At 36.5% G+C, this 21,883-nt stretch overlaps 1 protein-coding gene across 4 annotated transcripts in view; it reads left to right on the top strand.

The window, feature by feature from the left end:
• Positions 1-21,883, top strand: part of Myc — a 148,186-nt gene that overhangs the window by 27,416 nt on the left and 98,887 nt on the right. Inside the window, exons 1-2 of one of the 4 annotated variants that reach the window (XM_067785735.1) lie at positions 19,277-19,377; positions 20,317-21,503. The exons of 1 other annotated variant lie outside the window; for it this stretch is intronic. The gene's annotated coding sequence lies outside the window, so the exon portion shown is untranslated. Of the gene's footprint in view, positions 1-19,256; positions 21,504-21,883 lie in introns of those variants that run through there. 2 more of the 4 variants (XM_067785736.1, XM_067785734.1) reach the window with 2 other exon arrangements.

Genomic DNA, 21,883 nt, shown 5'->3' with positions numbered 1-21,883 from the left:
TTTGCAGTGCAAGCCAAATTTGTAGTTATTTTTCTTTTAAGGTGCGTATGTTGCTTTCTTTACTGGTTTTCTTTTTATAATTTCCTTCCAGCTGCATCTGGCATGAAAAAGGAAGGTTTTCTATAGCATTTTTTGAAGGTGCCAAAAAGAAGCCTCATACAAACTTTCAAAAAAAAGTAGCGTCAAATTTGGCTGGCAGAGCAAAAATAAAACAATTTCTTGAGCGTTTTCTTTTGTTCTGCGTACCCAACATTAACTTTTAATTTTTATTTTAGGTGTGGTCAATGGTAAAACATATTAACACAATATGCATTTGGTTGTCTTTGCTTTGGAAGACATTTAAACTATGGTTTGCAACATGGTAGAAATAAAAATTAGCATACTTGTTTCAACATTTCGGGGGGGGGGGGGGGGGGGGGGGTACAAACCCCCGTAGCTCAGCCCGAAAAAACTTCGTAAACAAATTCAATAAAGTGCATTGTAAGGCAAAAAATTTTATTGAAAGAGGATTTGGAGTGGTTAAGTCCCGTTTTCGATGCTTGGCACAACATCGCACTTTTATAGTCCCGAAAGAGTAACTATAATTGTAAACGCCTGCTTTATTCTTCACAATGTTGTAAGAAAAAATTTTCCGAGTGAAGAAGTGAAAATTGAAGAAGTGGAGCCAGATTAGCCAGGATTAGACAGCAGTTAATCAACCATATACCCTGACTGTGCCTCGAATAGGATAATATATGTAAAGAAAACACAAACCAATACTGAAGAATGAATAAAAATGTAGACAAAATTTTAAATTTTCAAAAGTCTTTATTAATTATATTATTGACTTGCAGGTTTCTTATTTGTGGGTTTATATTTCTTAATAAGTCAATAACAAAAAAATAGTACTGAGTATCTTCTTTGATAATTTGGTTTCATAGTAATCAGTTTTATCACATTCCATATTGCTTACTTAAAAACTAATATACATTTGTTTATAAAGTAAATAAAATAGCAAAAAGTACAGAATAGTTTGTTTTTAAGTTTCTCAATAATTTTATCACATTTCATATTGGTTCTTTAAAAAGCAAAAATTACTGCACTATATTGATATATTTAAAATTAAAAGAAATTCGTTTAAATGAAATAAAAATTCAATAATATAAAACAAATTAAAATTAATTCAGTCTTTTTTTAATTTCTTAAATTACTTAATACTTAAACAAAATGAATTCAATGTTCTTAAGCTAAACTTAAAGCATACTGGCTGACATCATACGTGCGTAGTCCCGGTGTTGTCTTTGCAATGCCACCATCTCCTGAATTGCCGCAGCCAACGACATCAACCCATTTCCCAAATTGTCTACGGATTCAGCCAGTCTTGACTGTTCATGACGTCTGTTCCTCATGTCCTGTTGCACCAATTCTAAAATTTCATCCCTAGCGCCCCTTCTTCTGTTGCGTGACGTTGGCAACAAAACTAGTCTGGGCGTATCAGCACTCGGCGCCGCAGAATTTCTCGCAGCAGGATTGCGTGGCACAGTATTGGGAGTAACAGGACGTGAGGAAGTTCGACTGGGCGATTCACCTACCACTAAGCAAAACGAGGCAAACTCGTTCGGATCTTCTGGAAAAGCAGGTAGTGGAATTTCCACTGGTAATTCTTCTGGCATTGGAGGAACATTTTCGGCATTGTTGGCGTTCTATTACTAAAAAAAGGATTATCGTCAAACATTTTTTTATAATATAAAAATGTAATACTATAATATCGGTAGTATATGTTAAGTATATGTAAACATATTTCCATTCTTACATAAAAATGCAAGAAATGCATATATGTACATGGGCATAACAATTTCACACATACACTACCAGCGGTTATTATTGTATTACACAAGTTTATTACAAATATATTTACCTGGAAGCCGAGCCGTGAGGTTGAGTGGCCCTCCACAGCAGCAATCCCAAACACCTCTAACGCTTGCTGCTCGAAGTCAGTCAGCTCTGCCACAGGATTTTGTCCGCCACCTGTCTTTCTCCTCGGCAGAAAATTTTCGGGCCCGGTAACGCAACTGTTTTTGCAAGTTCCGCAAACTCTGAAATTATAAAAAAAGATAAACAATCAGTTCTTAACCTCTTTCCAATAATAATATAGTAATATGTAGTTATGTATGGTATTATTCTGTTGTTTGTGGCGTTCATGCATGCTTTCAACGACTAATAACTTATAAATAAGAATTTCAGTATTTAATTACCAGGTGCGCTCTTCTATGTTATTGGACATTAAAATGTGTACTTGACACAGAAATCCTGCAGATTGCATTACTCCGGCTACGTGTTTGAACGCACAATCACGCTGTAGCCGGAGTAAATTTTTGGCACACAAAACAACACAAAACTCTTATTTATTTAAAAATCAATTTGCTTACCTCGCTCCAAGTATCTCATGTTCTTGATGGCCCCACCATCGCATTCAATTTACATGTGAGCTCCTCCCACATCCTTTGAATAGATTTGGCGATGTGGGACAGTTTTTACCCTGCAGGAGCTCGGAATGATCCCTACAATACGCCACATATAATCGCAACTGGGGCGGGGTGGTGCGTGCATATTTTCTATAATTAAAATAAACAATTGGTAATGAATTTAACAAAATATTTACCAAAATTTACTTACTTGTTGATTTCCATTTTCCTTTTTTCTTCTTTTGATTGCAAAAACATATGTTTTTTAATTCCACCATGCACACTGGCGAGTTTCTTCGTCATGACAGCGTTACCATCTCCTCAGAATCGCGGTTACATTTGGGGGTTACGACTTATAGTAATTTTGTTTGCCGATAACAATTTTACCGGTTACGCGCAGCATAGGGCCGTAAGTATTAATAAGGCTTTGTTGAATGTTCCCATTGTGTCCCGCGGACTTCGGACTCCTTATTTATACTTTTACATAAACCACTTTATTATGTACTTTTACATAAACCACTTTACGATTAGAAACTGTATGCAGCAAGTAAGTTATAAATACATACTTGAATTTATTTATATGTCTATCGGTAACTGAGCAAATAAAAACTTATAACCGAACTTTTGGAGCGCTACCAAAATAAAGTTTAAAGACAATTGTGCTGTGTGCGTAAATAAAATGCAAAGGAAGTCCGTTGTTTGCCTAATACCATGTGGGCATCTCTTTCATGGGCAGTGCATTGAACTCATAGCAATTTGTAGTTATTGTCATTACTCCATATACTATTTATTACACGTCGCTCCTCGGCAGTGTTCGGCAAGCACTCCGAGTGTATTTCTGCCATGAAAAGCTCTCAGTGAAAACTCATCTGCCTCGAAGATGCCGTTCGGAGTCGGCATAAAACAAGTAGGTCCCGTCCTGCCAATTTGTAAGAAAAATTAAAAAGGAGGACCTCTCTTCGGAGGTTATCGCGCCTTACATTTATTTTTTTATTTTATTATTTATTTAAATTCAATGTTTAAAGTACTCAATAAAACGAATTTCGCATTTTCAATTGACAATTTTTATTCTTAACAACTTTCGCATTTCCACTTAATGTTTTCTCATTCAAAATTTACTCACTTTTCTCATTTCTATATAACGCTTTCGCATTTACAATTGACTATTCTCATTTTCATATAGGTCTTTCCCATTTTCAAGTGATACTTTCTTATTTAAAATTTACTATTCTCATTTACGTATGACGATTTCGCATTTACAATTGACTATTCTCATTAGAAGTGACTATTCTCAATTACAATTGACGCTTTAGAATTTTCAAATAACTTTCTCATTTGCAAGTGACTATTCTCATTTTCTTGTGACGGTTTCGCATTTACAATTGACTAAACTCAATTACAAATAACGCTTTCGCATTTACAATTGACTACTCTTATTTACAAGTGACTATTCTCATATCGAAGTGATGCTTTCGCATTTACAATTGACTATTCTCAATTACATATAACGCTATCGCATTTACATTTAACGCTTTCTAATTTACAATTTACAAATCTTTTTTTCAAATTACGCTTTCTCGTTTTAAAGTAACTATTCTCATTTCCAAATGACGCTTTCTCATTAACAACTGGAAATGCTGTAGTATACGCCAAGAGGACAGTGCTATTTTAACATAGTTCCTGGTTTTCGATAGGGTATTTTTTTCAGTTTGATCGTTGAAAAAGCTTCTGGTAACACTATAGACTCTGTCTATGTGAGGTCCTCACGGACTGGCAGACTCAATCTTACCTAACCTACGGGTTTTTTGTTGGCTTTTTATCCCCGTGTCATCGGCTTCTTATTAGTTTCTTATCGGCTTGTTTTCGACGGGTTATAGATGTGCCATCGATAACATATAGATAACGAATTGGTAGCCATCCTATAACAAAACAATAAATTTTCGATTAAAAATGGATAACTTTTCTATAACAAACTTTTCTATAACATTTCAATATTTTTTTCGATGAATAATCGATAAAATTTTCATAACTCATCGATAAGAAATCGGTAAATCATTGATAACTTTTGTTATCGATAGCCACTTTAGCAATCCGATAACTCGTCCGTACGTCGTCGATAACACATCTATGTACAAAAAGGGATAAGTCATAATATGCGATAGTTTCTCATTGCAGCCTTAATGAGCCACTAGTGCAGAGAGGTAATTATCATCTAGCACAACATCACTAAACGTGTAATTTTAAAGCACTGAGCACTGAAATTGGTAAACCATTGATAACCTTTGTTATCGATATCCAATTTATAACACTCCGATAACTCGGCCTTACGTCGTCGATAACACATCAATGTACAATAAAACGATAAGCCGTACTAACCGATAGTTACGCACTGCTGCCCCAATGAGGCACTAGTGCATAGAGAGGTAATTTCTATCTCGTACAACATCGCTGAACGTGTCATTTTAAAGAACTACAGGGAACAGAACTAGAAGTAGTACCGTCTCTTTTTTCTGCTTTTGACGGTCATTGAACTCAAGACTTCGGTGAGGTAGGCGAGCACAAATAAAAATGTGGGCGGAACTTGCCACGTAGAAAATAATTAGACCAAGAAATTAACAATTTAAATTTTGAAAGATCTGGATCCGAACAAAAAAACTAGTGTTGGGAACTATCAAATGAAAACTATCGAGTTATTCGATAGTTCACTCATTTTCATTCATTCAATAGTCATTTGAAATTCGTTCATTACTAATTTTTCGAATTACCAGTTTTTGGTTTGAATGATTCGTTCATTACTATTCCTTCGAATCGTTCTATTTGAATTTTTACTGTGCATATATCAGTGATCTCAATTAATAAGTTATTAAAATAAATTTAACGCTTAGTATACTTCAACCTAATCGACAAACGTTTTATGCGTTGTAATTATTTAAAATTTTTATCTGAGGAAGTGCTTTTAACTATTTAAACTGTGTATAGATTTTTATAATGCGGCCTGGATTGAAGAGATCTTTCGTTTGAGAAAATTTTCAATTTTCTGGAAACATATCAAATTTAAATGACCATCTACGCCGTCTTCCTCAGAACAAAGGAATGGAACTTCAGAAGAAATAGTGCCTGTATTTTCTGAAGAGGAACGTAGTTCAACTTCTCTTTCATTAACTACTGCAGTAAATACAGCGAGCAGTTCCTTAACAGTTTCTGCCGAAGACATTTCCAAAAGTGGATGTTTGAGGAGGACTGTTGAAACAAAATATTGTAACGAATTTTGGTGGAAATTCCGATTATTTTTAACCTTCTGCTAACGTTCGAATCGCTGAACTGTCGAATAAATAACTCCAATATTCAGTGTTGCAAAATCGCCTTTATTTAGACTGCTTTGGGAGTAGTACTATACTTCACTACTAGCGTGTTTAAATCAAACTGATTAGTTATTTATCAGCTTGCGCTGCTTTTATACTCTCTGTTGGCTCGTTCGCATAATTCTCCTAAGGTCTAGATTTTTCACGAACATGCCTTCTGGAACAGTTGTATCTCATACTTGGTTATTTAGCTATATGCGTATGTATGTGTGAGTAACAACGTCTGCTCTTAGCTGATTACTACATAATCTCTGTTTCAAGCTGCTGGTTATGTGTATGGAATATGCTTCGTTGCCTTATAAGTGTGGCTGCTTGCTCTTTTTGTTGTTGTGGTTATTTACTAACAGCATAGTGATGCTAACATTTGCCACAATATGTTGTTGAACAATAAATATTCGTACAAATTTATTTTCACTAATCTTTTGTCCTATTGTTCTTGTTGTAGCGGCATAAAATCTTCTCAAAACCTTTTGCATATCATGCATGCGCTTTGCATAATATGTAGCAAAGGCATTTAAATTGAATATTTTCATTATTTACTTCAAGCAAAAAGTACCCCATTTTAGTCACATTCAACATTTTGTCTTATATGTATGTATGTGTGTTCTTTAGCTACCCCGGGGGGTAACCAAAATAATCCAGAAAATTTTCTTTTATATAATAAATGTACTACAAAAAACATCGGTACTGGCCTCGGGTAGCTAAAGAGCAGATAAAATAAATGAATGAATTAAAAATGCATTCGATAGTTGAAATCATTCAGAAACTTAACTATCGATAGTTCAATTCATTTGATAGTTCCCAACACTAAAAACAACATACAAATGAATACAACACTGTACACGACAAACTCAACGAAGGCACGCAACGAGCAGCACGGGCATTGAGCGACAGCAAAGCGTCAGCTTTGAAATGAGTTAATAGTGAGTTGGTCGGCACACAGGCAACACGCGGGCATGCTACGCTTAGTACAGTGAACTGCACAGTAAACCTAATTTAAACAAAATAATTGCCAATAAAATAAAAAGTGATTTTGTATACATTTATAAATATTCGTATGAGTATTAGTGACAAATTTGCGCACACATTTGCAAAGACAAGTGACGAGCAACTACGCTGTGTCCGACGTTGTGCACATGAACAGCAGCAGCAAAGAGAAAACACATACATAGCTGAAAGCGACGACCAGAGTGAGCGGCAGAGCAGTTAATAACAGCAGCAGAGTGGAACGGTGAGCAGCGAGTGTAAACAAAAATAAACAACTCTGAGTGACGCTTACTGCTTAACATATGTATATGAAAGCGTGGTTAATGTGAAACTAGAGGATTACGTGTGTGTATGTGCGAGCTAGGATTTGCGTTAAGGAAAAACTATTGGTACACTGTAAAAAATGTTTAATCCAGATTGGGAAAACGCATTCTTCTTTACGTGGTATGATTGTGCACCACATTGTATGTTGTGCTTTCGCCACTTGTCTGTAGCAAAAAAAAGTAATTTACAACGTCATTATTTATCAATACATAAAGAATATGAAATTTATACAGGACATGAAAGAGAAATTTTGGTTAAAAATGTTAAAACTATTTTTATGGAATCAATGAAAGAATCACACGAGGAACCATTATCTAGTTCTGATGAACGTGCCACCCAACAATCGCAAATTGTCAGCAAGAAGCGTAAATCATCATTCGTCATAGCACTCTCGTTGGCTAAACAATGTCGCCCGTTAACAGATGGTGTATTTTTTATGGAATTACTCTCGACTGTGTTGGACTGCTTTGGGGAACAAGGACGTGATTTAAAAGAACTTTTAGATAGTTCAAGCTTATCGCATGAAACTCTTAAGCTACGCATCGATGTAATTAGCGCATATATACAATTGCAAATAAAAAAAACCGTAATCGGTTCCATAGCATTTTCAATTTTATTAGATGAATGGATGGATATACATTCAAACTCGCAACTTATGATTTGTGTACGTACTGTAGATGAATTGTTTAATGTAAATGAAGCTTTTTTCGCTTTAGAAGCAATTGAAGGCGAAGCGACTGGCGAAAATATATATAAACGTTTGGAGAAGTCTCTATTTCCCTATGCCCACATGGAGAAACTTGCTTCGATTTGCACGAATGATGCGCCAGTAATGACAGATCAAACTACAGGCCTTGTTGCACACTTATTGGAAAACAATATAAATGTGCCTGTATTTCATTGTAAAATACAAGAGCAAATACTATTTTCAAAAACATTGAAAACTGCTGATACTGTTAAAATTGTAACAAATGCCATTAAAGAACTTAGAGAGCAAACGCAAACTCAAGGCAAGTTAAATGAGTTTTTGTCTGAAATTTATAACGAATATGAAGATGTTCTACTGTATACGGAAGCACGTTGGTTGAATTGTAAAAATAGTTTTGAAAAACTCCTTAACTTACGTACGGAAATTGAGCAATGTGTGGCGCAAGAAAACACCACAGAATCGAAGTTATTAGTAAAATCAATGAAAGATCCAGATTTTCTTATTATTTTAGCATTCCTTACAGATATTACAAAGTATCTTGGTATGCTAAATGACTCACTGCATGGCAACAATAAATTTATTTTCGATCTTGTACGCGCCATTGATGAGTTTGGTCGCAAATTGTCCATATTACATAATCAATTGATTAGTGGTAATCTAATAAATTTCACAAATATGCAAAGCATATGTGAGGAGTATCAAGATGATATAGATTTAAACCAATTCAATGAAATATTTGTTGCTTTAATTGAAGATTACAATGCTAGATTTGTAGACATTGATAAAATTAGAAGCAGTATTGAAGTATTTGAAAATTCTTTGAGTTGTTGTTTGGAACTTCATGACGAGTTGATACAGGATGATTTAATAAATATGCGCTCTGATTTATCACTCCCGCTAACAAATGGTATTGAGTTTTGGCGTAATGTTAGCTCTACTTTGTATCCAAATGTTTTGAAAGCTGTTTATAAATTATGTTCCATGTTTGCAACTACAACAATCTGTGAAAGTAGTTTCACTGCTTTGAAACTTATCCAGAGTAAGCATCGCGCTCAATTATCACAAAAAACTTTAAGAGATTTAGTTTTAATTAATTGTTTTAAGGAAGAAATTGATATTGATGACGTCATAAATTCACCTATTTCGCTAGCTAGTATGAGTTTACCACTTCAATGATAAGAAGTTTTTTCTTGTTTTTCACCAGCGAATAAAATAGAAATTCCCTTGAAGATGCTAAAAAAGTTTTAGCGAAACGACGGGGAAAAATAGTGGAATGTTTCATTTGCACTAAGCAGCGATTAGATTGGATTAGCCTATGGAAAAAATACAACAAAAAATATATATATGTATGTATATTTTAACCGATCGTATTACAAAACACAGATAAGAAGTTTTTGTTTCTGGCGGTGTAATGAACTTGATTTAAAACACTTCCTTTATAAATGTTTCAAAGAAGAAACTCTTGTAGATGACGGCACAGAATGTCATCTTCTTCTTTAGAATGCATAAGTACACATATTAAATGAAATGTATCTTATAAGAAGTTTATAATTTTTGCAGTATAATAAAGTTGTAAGTGACGTCATAAATTCAGCTAGTTCCCTAGTATGAGTATACTTACCACCTAAATGGAGTTTATATTAAAAAAGGGCTTAATTTCTCGCAGTGTAATCAACTTAATTTTTCTTTTTTTAACTTTGCAATTCTCTGAAAATTTTTATACTCAGCTGAGCAGAACTCGCACAGTATGTTAATTTTGTTCGCATAACGCCCCGTAATGGCATAAACTAATCGAGATAGATATAGACTTCTATATATCAAAATGATCTGGGCGAAAAAGGAAATTCATTAAGCCATGTCCGTCTGTCCGTAAACACGATAACTTGAGTAAATTTTGAGGTATCTTAATGAAATTTGGTATGTAGGTTAGGTTAGGTTCAAGTGGCTGCTGTCCATTTCGGAGCGACACACTTAGGCCCATTGTGAAGCCACACGGATTTGTTCCTTCCCTCCTAATCAAACCACTTCGTTGAGTTTGTGAAGCTAACTAAGCGTCGTGTATTGACCTCAGCTATATCAGTCAGATCTACGAGAAACATCTTGCCTTCTTCTACCGAGTGCTGGACATTCACAGAGTAGATGCCTTATTCAGGCTCTTCTTCGTTGCCGCAGCTTCTACAATAATCATTAAACGGAGCGCCAATCCTTTCCGCATGCGGTCCAATACAGAAATGACTAAGGCAAGACCCCTCTTACGGAGGGTGAGAAGCTCTCGCGATCTCTTCTCATTCCATTCCGGCCATGTGAGTTTTGCCGGTATGTAAGTTCCTGGGCACTCATCTCAGATCGCTATTTAAAATGAACGAAATCGGACTATAACCACGCCCAGTTTTAATTTCGAAAAACCGAAAAAGTGCGATAATTCATTACCAAAGACGGATAAAGCGATGAAACTTGGTAGGTGGGTTGACCTTATGACGTAGAATAGAAAATTAGTAAAATTTTGGACAATGGGCGTGGCACCGCCCTCTTTTAAAAGAAGGTAATTTAAAAGTTTTGCAAGCTGTAATTTGGCAGCTGAGTATATAATGTTCGGTTACACCCGAACTTAGCCTTCCTTACTTGTTTTCTTTAGATTTCAAAACGTACTTAATTCCTAAATAAACTGCTATTAGTAGTAAGATGTTGTTTTAAGTTGAAGGGCCAATTTGTGTTTTGAATTGTTGTAATTTTTATAATATAATTTATATAAAAAATGGCTTATCTTATAAACAAATGTACGTGTTTTATTTCACTTTGATTCTTCCAAGACACGCTGTCTTCATAGATCGACGACTGAGTAGACGATGATCCTATACAGGTGTCGCAAATCCCAAGACCCGAATATTAAATGGGCCTGCGGCAGCTTGTTTAGTCAGCCAATTCGACAAAGGACACACTACTTAGAGAAAACTGCAGGCCTGTCAAAACACAGCGCTTAGAACTGCCACGGGATATTTTCTTTTGTCGACGGACCATCATCTACACAATGAGGCGAAAATATTCCACAAAGGATAGAAACGAAATGCTGAACAGTATCTTTTAAATACTCAGATACCTGCACTCAAACAAAATTCCTCAAAACGATGAAAAAGCGGGACTGATTTTGCGCCATAGAAAAGCTTCCCTTAATCCAGACAAGTAATTTTCTCAAAAACTAAGATTTTTTTTCTGTGGTTATTGGGATAATTTTCTTAAAAATTGTATAAAAAAATTAAAAAATTTAGTTGTGTCACGGCCGTAAATTTCTAGTTGAGGGCCACAACCTTCTAGTCGATTGCTCTTAAGGCTCGAACACATTCGACTTTTGCGTCGTTTTGGCGCTGGTGTCGCTTTGAAAAATCCAAGTTTGCCTGCCACAATGAACACAAGAAATTTTTTTTAGAAAATTGTTTTCCTCACTTCAGGTAAGTGTTTAGGCCATAGTACCATCAAACATAATTTTCATCGTTTGGAACTGTGAAGTAGCTGGACGCTGCGAGGCTTGTGGGAAATTGAACATTTCTTTAAGTTATGGTTTGGGATTGAAAGGGATATCCCTTTGAGTTCTATTGTAATATTGCTGCAGTGAATGAAGCTCCGACCCAGTCACCACATCGCAGATGCTCCGTTACCAGTGTTGCATTGAATCTGAAACTGATACGTTGGACAAATAATACTATTTACTGGGAAATGTTCCGCTCGCATGTAATAAAAACCGCAGGGCCACGATCTCGGTTTTGTGGTGGTTAAGGCACTTAGCCGTACTGTCCTTCAATGATGGCATCATTGTGATATGGAATGCGAACCCCATTCTTCTGATCGAAGATTACTAGCAAGTCGTAACTGATGATATTCATAGCACCGAAGGCTACGAGATCCAAATATCGACACTGACCTCTACCTTGTTGGAACCAAGATACATAAACAACTCTGTGCGCGCGCGAAGAAAGTCCCAATAAAGGTTTCCATCGAGAAGCTGCTCAGAAAACACCAAGATGAGAACTACTCCCATCGGCTCTTACATCTGCCCACTAGCTGAGCAGTGAGAGCACATTTGTCCCTCAATGCGTTTGTTCATGGGCTCAAATTCCGGGCAAAGCAACAAAAAGTTTTCTAAGCTGAGTCTAGAGAAGTTCGGCCTAAATCTACATCTGCTGTGAACATCGAGCCGCAAAAACAACTTATAAAAGGACACTGCCTATAAGGGCACGCTGCGTAAGCGTGCAGCAACGCGCAGAATATCGTGAATGCGGCGAGCTTCACCAAGCAGTTAATAATGAGGTAATCCTATTCGACTATCATACAATCCGGGATGGTAATTGGCTTTATGGAATTTACATCTTTGTTCTCTAAAATAAGTGAGGCGAGGATCATGTGCCTTCTTCCCACATTGAAATCGAAAAGGAGATGAACTGCTCATTTTGGGACGGTTATCATGGCTTAACATCCCCCAATGGCCAGTTATGCCTGCAGTCATTATATATTGTGGTTCCTTATTTACGGGAAGTATCGGGCGGTTCGGCAGCTCTTTCTGACTAAACAGTGTTCTTGTTCATAAACCACCTCCTCTATGTTCCATGACTCAGATTACATAAACGGAAAGTATTTCCGTGGTTGAGTTCCTTCGCGCGCGTTCCCCCACGGAGGAACTAGACAGCCATCCTTCAGTATATGTAGTTCCGTTTAGCTAGAACTTGCCTCCCACTATTACTCTGCCAGTGTAATTTGGAGATGATCTCTGACTAACTCGCTGAAGGTGTACTTTGCCGATGCTGAAGCACCAGAGAAAAGACAAAGTTTGGCGTGTTATGGATGTGTGTAGTCCTTTATCCGATTAAATGCGGTATGCTTCGGTACTAGCACTTGTTCTTTTAGCCCGACTGCCTCGCGAACGTTTTTTCTCCCTGAAGATTTGAGACTGTAGACTTTAGGATCCTCTTACGACAGGCATTGCTACCGCGGAAGTATTCCCTTAACCGCTAATATAGTGAAAGGGCCTCTTTCTGCTTACTAAACTAACCCTTCTTAGCGCTGCGTTAGTTCACTTCGTGCGACCGTCAATTGATGTTGCTATTCGTTTCTGTTGTTATAGTGGATGTGATGCGGGATTGCTTGCAGCCAGCCTCGTATGTCGGCCTATGCTACTGGTCTCGTTACTTTTCTCATTTTCGATGATTTTGTGCTTCTTGAACTTTCTGGGAGCCCCTGTGACTTGTGCGCTCTTTGGAGTCTTGGTTATTGATTAAACGCCGTTGCCGCCACCGATTTGCGACGTTTTTCGTTATAAAAATCCAATTGCCAAATTTAACACTTTCTAACCGTTCAAAAGTTATTTGAGAAAACAGGCGATTTCAATGCCAGCTTCACACGGATTTCGTATCACCGAATTCACCAAGTTAATAAAACAAAACACTTAAAGAAAAGTTATATAAATCCCAAGTCGAACATATTATCAAATTGTCCTCAAGCTGTTAAAAAAGTAAGTTATCCGAAAAAGGTGCCAAATTTTATATCCCGATTGGCTGAAAGAATAAGCGAAATCAGTGATGCAAAATCCTTTAGTAGGCTCCAGTGGTTTAAATTCTCCTTTGAAATGATTCTCAGCTCATACTTAACTTGCATATACATTAACCTGGGTCGATTTGTATGGACGAAAGTTAACTGATATCGCGCCATCGATTTTTCGATAGGATCTGGGCTCAGGAAACAAAAGTTCCACCACGCAAAAAATTATTTTCGAGCCTGCGATAAAAATGGCGAAAGGGTAAATTTTTCGACCGAAACATTTTTTGCGTAGCGGAACTTTTGTTTCCTGAGCCCAGATCCTATCGAAAAATCGATGGCGCGATATCGGTTAATAAATCGACCTATACATATCTTCGACACGTATGAGAAGGGTTTGAGAAATCACTTTATTTGCTTAACTATAAAATAGCGTCTGAAATCTTAATTTTGATTTTCACACTTCATCATTCAACACCCAAGTCTCCCGGTTTAACATTTCCTAAAGTTGGCGGCCCTCTCCCCAACCAGTCCCTTGGAGTGAATCGCATTGGATATAGCCTATCAACCATGTTTAAATATGACCTACACGTGACGGCTCCTGTTACAAATGTGAATACGAAGGCACTTTTTTAACCAGGTTAGGCTTTGTCCTTCGCAAGAACGCTCAGAGTGGTGAAGCAACAGCTTTCTGAAGACAGTCGAACGAATTACTGGGTGTTCTACTTGTCTGGAAACTGAAGGCGGTCATCCATAATGAGCTCTTATATCATAAGGCCGGAAACGAAGACTATTGAGGTCAATGTATCGAATACAAACGTCTGCAAATTGTGGTCTACATTTTTAAACTTGTAAAGTTTAAATTATATAGATGCACGAAGGATTTATACGATTTTTACCCATGAGTTCCATGATATTCACTTAGACTGCTTATGATTTCGAGGGCGGCATCCTTGACCGAGTAGTTACTCCCTAACGTTTCAAGGTGGTTTTTTTTTTGGTGTAACTCGAAAGCATAGCGCGATAAAAACCTCCGTCAGAAAGTCTTCGGAGCTACACCTAGAGCTTCTAGGAAAGTGACGTCGACGAAAATCGTCAAAAATACTATTGCCGTCAGCAGTATGTTTCCATATTCATTAGTTGTGAACAATGTGATACTCTGAAGTCCAGTCATTCAATTCAGAGGTTTACGCCGATCACTTTGTCGGCGGCGGCGGCGTGGCTGTGTGACCGTCGAAAACCTCTAATGTGTATAGACGTATCGCATGAATTCCCATTGTACAGTGACCCATCAGAATTTTAATTACCATGGTTAAATGAGCCGTCGACTTACGGCTAGTAGTGTTGTGATGCCCATCTGTACGAATACAAACTGCAGCTGGTTGCCGGAACTCCGAATTCCCTTCAATTTTATCCATACGTGCTATGAGTTCCGATTAACAGTTGCTTGAGATATTGCTATGCCCCGAAATCCAGATGGACATAATCTGGAAATAGTTGCATCCCTAATCGCGAGGACTTAGACGCTTACAAGGCACTACTGCGATTAGGAAGCTTCACTTTGCGGCTTCTACTTCATGCTGCTATCAGAATACTTCGCTGTCAAGCTTTCTTTCCAATTCCCACTTATTCTTGAACCAGTTAACTATCCTATCAGGATTCCTCACTATATTCCAATCTGGTGGAAATGAAAGCGTTGAAGCGCCTATCCTGGCTGGAATGCAGTCGAAACTGGTAAGAACGCTGAAGGTACTGAATGTAGATAGCGAATATGTATAACGTTAATGGTAAAGGACCACCAATCAATCAGTCAGGGCATATGACCTACTCTCCTCTACCTCTTGCTCTGCTCCGGTCGCGAAATTGAGTGTATCCAGAACCATCTCGATGTGACTTCTGTAGCACTATGCCTTGTCAAAATGTGGAACATCTTTATATCACGTTTCTACACTGTATTGTATTTACATTTATTTATTAATGTGTGTATCAATGTATCTACCTTTAGGTAAACTGACTGCTCAGCTACATTGCGCCAAACTCGTATCTACCAAACACACATCCATTATAGCTGCAGCAGCGTGGGAAATAGGTTGTTTACAAATCAAATTCACTAATGTACTAGCTAGCCAAGTACATACCGACACTTGCACATACATATGTATGTATGGATGTAAGTACATCCATAAATTTTGTAGTGCAAGTCAAAAGCAAAATTTGCTAAATAAACAAACTCCAAAAGCGCTTTTTGCAGATAAACAATTAAATTTGTATTTTTCATGATTTACTTATCGTTTCTTTTTACATATTTCATCTTTGTTGATGCAGAGGAAAATGCAAATCAAAACAAAACGGTAATAAGCCAAACTTGTTGGCATGTTTCTTTCAGCACCGGCAAAGCTACAAGCACAAGCATAGCCGGCTCGTTTTAGTTGAGCACCCCCATGAGCACTCCCGTGGTGTTTTTCTCATTGGACGTTTGGTTGAGTGGAATGTTGAGCGCATTACCGACCTCGAGAGAGAAAAAATGGTGGCTGGTAGATGAGTTGTTGAGTGATGTAATTGAGTAAAACTAATGATACATTTTTGGTATTGTTCTTTTGGTACTCATCTCAACTTTTCTGCTTGCTAAATTTCAAAAGTTAGAGTGGCATTATTGCGGATTTATTTGCAACAGCGATGGAATTTGCTCCTGAGGGTATGGTACCCAACTTAGGCAAAAATAGTAGTGCATTCAACGGTATGGTATCGAAACTAAGGTATTCGGGTTCCCGGGGACTTGCTAGTCATTTTGCCATCACGAAATCCCGGGATTGTATATATTAGTATCCCGATATTTTCTCGGGATCTTATATTGTAAATTTAAAAAGCTTTAATTGATGAATGGTGCCCCTGTTTCTATTTGTTTAAGTTCCTTTTTTAAATTGCAGAAAATCACTATTTAGATGATGCCGAAAGTTATTGTTTATAAAGCAAGCAGTTAGTAAACAAATCCCAATGATATGATTTCAAACAAAATAGAAATTCTATAATATAAAAATAAGTCGGGTTTTCCTGCCTGATGCTGTAACTCCAGAACGCACTAACCGATTTCCACGGTTTTGCATTCGTTGGAAAGATCTCGGGCTCCGTGAGGTTTATAGCAAAGAAAATTCAGGATCGAGGAAAGACAGGGTCTCGAGATATAGGCCAAAACGTGGACCCGGGTACCCCTAGAATGTGTTTATAGAATATGGATATCAAATGAGTGCTTTAGTAGAGGGTAATTTTCATACCCCTGGGTGACTAGTGTCTCGAGATATAGGCCAAACGTGGACCCGGGTACCCCGGGAATGTGTGTATAGAATATGGATATCAAATGAAAGCTGTTGATGGGTGCTTTGGTAGAGCGTAATTTTCATACCCCTGGGTGACTGGGTCTCGAGATATAGGCCAAAACGTGGACCCGGGTACCCCTAGAATGTGTTTATAGGATATCGATATCAAATGAAAGTTGTTGATGAGTGCTTTAGTAGAGGGTAATTTTCATACCCCTGGGTGACTAGGGTCCCGAGACTAGTGCTTAAAGCGGTATGATTCGGTAGATAATTGTAAATAAGCAGCGTTAATTACGCGATCTTAGCGTTTTCGTTAATATGTACCGAAATGAGAACTCAAACAGTTGTTAAAAGACAACGCTAATCGGTTGCCAACATAGTAAAACTTTTCCAGCAAACCTTAATTCTGTGGTATACGGGTATCGCTATTGCTCCTAGCCGTTGAGGACTTGCTATTATTGTATGCTCTTTATATTTTCTTTGCGGCCATCAGCTGTATCTTGTTTCTTCTCGTGATGGCGAGGCTGTAACTTGAAAGTTTTTTTGAAATTATAAATCATTTTTGGTAATTCATTTTTGGTAATTTTATGATACTGAAAACTTGTACTTGTTTGGGACTAAAATTGATTGGGCTATGGGCTAATATGCATACAAGTTCAGACACGTTTTTTCTTCAAATATTGAAAATAAAAAAGAAGAATTTAGGTAACTGACGCAATTTGAAAGAATCGTCAATGCAATTTTTCTGTTCGCTACCGTACATTGTTGTATTTGTTAAGCGCAGCATCCAGACCATAAGAAAACGCTGAAGAAATTTTTTATTTACACTTTTAAACAAATAAAAATAAATAAATGTAAGGCGCGATAACCTCCGAAGAGATCTAAGGCCGAGCTTCTCTTCCAATTTGCGTCGTGCTCCTCTTGATTTTCCCTACAAATTGGCCGGACGGGACCTACATGTTTTATGCCGACTTCGAACGGCATCTGCAAAGCAGATGAGTTTTCACTGAGAGCTTTTCATGGCAGAAATACACCCGGAGTGCTTGCCAAACACCGCCGAGGGGCGACCCCGCTTAGAAAAACTTTCTTCTAATTGAAAAATCTTATTTCTAAAATTTTGATGTTGCTTTGCCCGGGAGTTGAACCCAGGGCATACGGTGTAATAGGCGGAGCACGCTACCATCACACCGGTTTAATACACGAGGGAATTAATCAGCTGCTCTGATAAAATCATCATCTTGAATTATCCTTGATTTGTTCAGATAAAACTGATGTTGTTGGACGTTTAGCAGAGTTTTGTGTCGATATTTGCAGTACCTTAAGGCTTGATTTCCTCGGAAAAGGGTGTCGCTATATTAAGACCGCTTAATAGCGGCCTATGTATTCACCGTCATCAGCGGCACCGCTTTATTGTAAACTTACCTCGCCGTTATGAAAGATTTATACCGAACTTTTCTGCTCCTTTTGGCACGTTTTTAAAATTTTTCATTTTTTTTGGCATTTTAAAGAAAACTAAACACCAACATTATTTTTTGTTTCGAAATATTTGACAAACGTTCACTTTGGGAAAAAACGGTAACGAACGAATTTGTACCGTCAGGACGGCCATAATATTTATCGCCCTGCTGCTATATTACGTTACGGTTAACTTCGGCGTCTTCTTAGTTTTCACATAATAACTTTTACAATATACATTTTTGACAAGGTATTCTGCCGCTATATTACGACTGCTATATAGCGTCGCCGCTTTCGAGGAAACCAAACCTTTACTGGATTTTCCGGTACTAAAAATTTCAAAAATTGCTATGTGGCAAATAAGAAATTAATAAAATATTTCACGTATCAAATACTTCATCAGGCCAAAATTATATAATAGTAACAGACCCCCACTTTAGTTGGACTTTTACTCACCGTCATGTCTTTACGCAAAAATTTGGCACATATGTATGTATGAACATTAGGGTGGAGTGAATTTATTTTTCTTCGAAATCGCTGTTGGCTGACCTCCAGAAAGTTGCCTTTCTAGACCAGAAATAAGGTTGAAAATTTTTATTTCACTCATCGTATGTTTAGAGGTGCCCCAACGCTGGGGGCACATCAAAACGCCATCCTACGAAATTTATATTTGGTGGTTTTGGTTAACTCTTATAAAGACAACTTTTCATTGCTAGCCCATTACAAAAAAAAAAAATCCATAGTGTATCACCACCCTAATGTACATATTTATACCGGCTAAACTCAAACCAACGTACACAATATTTGCTACATAAATGTATTATCAACACTGCCATGGCGCAACGATACAAGGTGGCAGCATGGAACAGTTGATTATGAACTTTTTTTATTTGATTTGATACATCAACTTCCGGTGCCGTACGATTTTGACATTTGTCCATCGAATTTACAAAAACAAAGTACATGGAATTTTTATTTATGTTTGTAGGTATATCACCATGCTTCCACCTTGTATCATTCCGCTATGAACACTGCCATTGAACTCCACTCTAAGACGCTCTCGCGCTCATTTATTTTACTAATTTAGTTTTTCTGATACAATAAAGGCGCTAACCACACTAACAACGGTCTTCATTCGTTCGTACGCTTTGAGTCTGTACGCCGGGTTTTGTTTTGTGCGTACGTTAAGTTGTCGTGTGTGTGTGTGTGTGAACCGTCGCATTCTGCAACAACTGCCGAACAGCACTAAAGTTGCATATGTAAACATACTCAAATGCATATATATATTGTTTTACAACGCCGTTAACAACAATTTTTGTTGAGTCTTCGTGACCGGCGCGCATTTTACTCTGACTTCAATCTCGTTTCGAAAGCGAAAGAGAATGGTCGCAATATTCTACAAGTTGAAAGAATATTTTTCGCATTAATATAAATACAGCAAATTATTGCTAGCAGACAAAAATTGTAAAAAAAAGCGCGTAACGCGTTAATGTGACTGATGAAATTTTCCAATACATTTTGAAATAACAAAAAAGGTTTTACCGCAGTTTAAATTACAATTAATTAAAGCAAAAATTGTGTACGCTTCACAAGCAAAATTTGAACAAACCTCATTCCACCACACAAACAACCAACCCCAACAGCAACATTAGCCGAGTTGAAACATTGCGCTCCATACAAATTCGGTTTCAGGCAACATAAACGAGTAATTAAGGGAATTTTTGTGCTTTAGCGGTGCAAGTTCTAAAAAATAAATTTATTTAATTTAATTACATACATATGAAAATTTGTATACTTTATTTTGTGAAAAATACATTTGCAGTAAGAAGTAAAAAACTGAACTGATTTTTGGCTGCTGCGCTTCAAAGTCGAACATTCAAGTAACGTTTGCGAAATTTCGCGAATTATCATTTTCTTTGTATTGCACAAAAATACAACTACAAAGTTATAAAAATAACGCTCGAAATTCATGTGACGCATAAATTCAATAAAAACTACGTGAAACAATTTTTCTTTAAAGCATTCAATTTGCAAAAAAGAATTTCATAAAATTGTGAAATTGTATGCGAAAATTCAGTGATTCAATAGTTTTCACTGAACACATCAAACATTTTTTTTTAAATCAAACGGTATTTACGCCAATTTTCGCGTTCCACAAGAGCAACTTTCAAGAACAAGAACATCTTTCTCGTTTCAAGTTCACAGAGCAAAGCGTCAAAGGAGCAGCGAAAAAAAAAAAATAACAACAAAAAAAGCTGTGAGTAATTGCTGTCATGCATAGAGTTGAAAACAATATTAAATCATCATTCTTTGTTGGAAAAGTGCGCAATTTTGCAAATAATAAACAAAAGAAAAAATATAGTGCAACAACAATTAACGTACAATTATTGCCACATTTATTGTGTACGAATAGTGAAAAAATTAATCAAAATAAGAAAAGTGAAAAATTCAAAGTCGCAAGTGTTGCTAAACCAAAAACCAACAACAATTACAACAAAATAACCAGACAGCTTCCAAGAATATTTTTTGACACAAATTTGTTACAAAATTTGGACATCAATGTTGTTGCTGCTGCTTACTGTTGTTCCTACATACCTGCGCTGTTAAGTGGCGAGTGAGATAATAAAAAGTTTATGAAACAACAACAAAAATAACTTGAAATAAATATTACTAAAAAGCATTAGTTATAACAAAAAAAAAGTGCTAAAGCATTTACCGCTAACTACAATAAATCCAAAGGAAAAATACAAAAAACTTGGGAGAGCATAACAGAGATTCCAGCGTAGTCTCATTTGGTGGTGTTGTTGTCCCTACAAAGAAGGCAACCCAAAAAAGGCAGACAAAAGGCAACAAGTAGGAATCTTGCAGAATTCTCGTCGCCAAGTCAAGGTGTGTAGGTAGATCTAACAACAAAAACTGCTATATACCTGAGTTTGGTTGTTGGTCTTCACTTCCAAACAATAGCGCAAAAGAAAAAAAAAAAAGGTTTCAAAGTGACATTTTTACAGGAATAGAGCGTTTAATCGCTTCCTGTCGTCCAAACAGTGTGCATACTGTTATTTTTTTCTTAAGATTTTGTTTTTATACATTTTTGCTGACGAGTGCATGTAAGGCGCGTACTAATTTGAATAAAATAAATAAATTGACAAGGATTAGCAAAAAATTCGTTTACTAAAAGCATTTACTTTTGGTAAATTACAAATGCTAAATTAGAAAATAATTTTGTAATTATAACAAAATCATAATTGACAAGGTGGCAAAAAATTTGGAAGACAGGCTAAAGCTCTATAGTTGCTTTAAACTTGAAAAACTAAATAAATCCACCACTTGCTGTATTTTACTAAAAAGGAGTAAGCAGGAGTAGCAAAAGCCGCTACAAAAAAAGGTAAAGTGAAAATCTAATTTTTAATTCAATTTATTGTAGGTATGTAGCTTAAATTTATATATTGAAAATTTGAAGCAAAAGTAAACAATTATAAAATTTCATACAAAAAATAAATAAAAAAGTAATAAATTTCTGAAAATAAATTAGATATCGGTAAAAATATGTACATTAATGCAAACAAAACATGAACAATTTATTAATATTAATCTACTAGGAAAAAGTCTAAAACAGCTATCCAATGGTTTTATGAAGACAGCCTTTGACATTTCAGTATTTTATTAAAATAAAAATTTTAAGTATTATAAAAAAATTATAAATTGCTGGAGAAATTTGGGAACTAAAAAACAAACAAAAATTTTAAAAAATTAGGTACTTAAAAA

Source organism: Eurosta solidaginis, chromosome 4, assembly GCF_040869045.1.
Source record: "Eurosta solidaginis isolate ZX-2024a chromosome 4, ASM4086904v1, whole genome shotgun sequence".
NCBI classification, from domain to species: Eukaryota; Metazoa; Arthropoda; class Insecta; order Diptera; family Tephritidae; genus Eurosta; species Eurosta solidaginis.
Note: the sequence above shows the minus strand (reverse complement) of the source record. Positions and strands in the feature narration are given on the sequence as shown.